Source organism: Sinocyclocheilus grahami, unplaced genomic scaffold (assembly GCF_001515645.1).
Source record: "Sinocyclocheilus grahami isolate Dianchi unplaced genomic scaffold, SAMN03320097.WGS_v1.1 scaffold407.1, whole genome shotgun sequence".
NCBI classification, from domain to species: Eukaryota; Metazoa; Chordata; class Actinopteri; order Cypriniformes; family Cyprinidae; genus Sinocyclocheilus; species Sinocyclocheilus grahami.
In genome coordinates, this window is record NW_015505586.1 from 659,561 (window position 1) to 659,807 (window position 247).

The 247-nt window shown below is 25.9% G+C and overlaps 1 protein-coding gene across 1 annotated transcript in view; it reads left to right on the forward strand.

Annotated features, from left to right (window-relative positions):
* Positions 1–247, forward strand: part of ube2a (ubiquitin-conjugating enzyme E2A (RAD6 homolog)) — a 6,879-nt gene that overhangs the window by 2,841 nt on the left and 3,791 nt on the right. The window lies entirely within an intron of this gene.

A 247-nucleotide genomic window follows, 5' to 3' on the forward strand; every position in this document is an offset into this window, starting at 1 on the left:
ACATTTTCCACTTGCTCTTAAAATCCCAAATACTTAAAATGAATAAATCAGCCTTTGTAACATATGTAATACTTTAATAATTGACTTAAGAAGTACAGTTCTTAATTCACTTTTACTTTACTTTACTTTTAGTCATTTAGCAGACGCTTTTATCCAAAGCGACTTACAAATAAGAAAAAGTAATTAAAACTAAAAGCTAAAACTCTATAAATACTAATATATATATATACACACACACACACACACA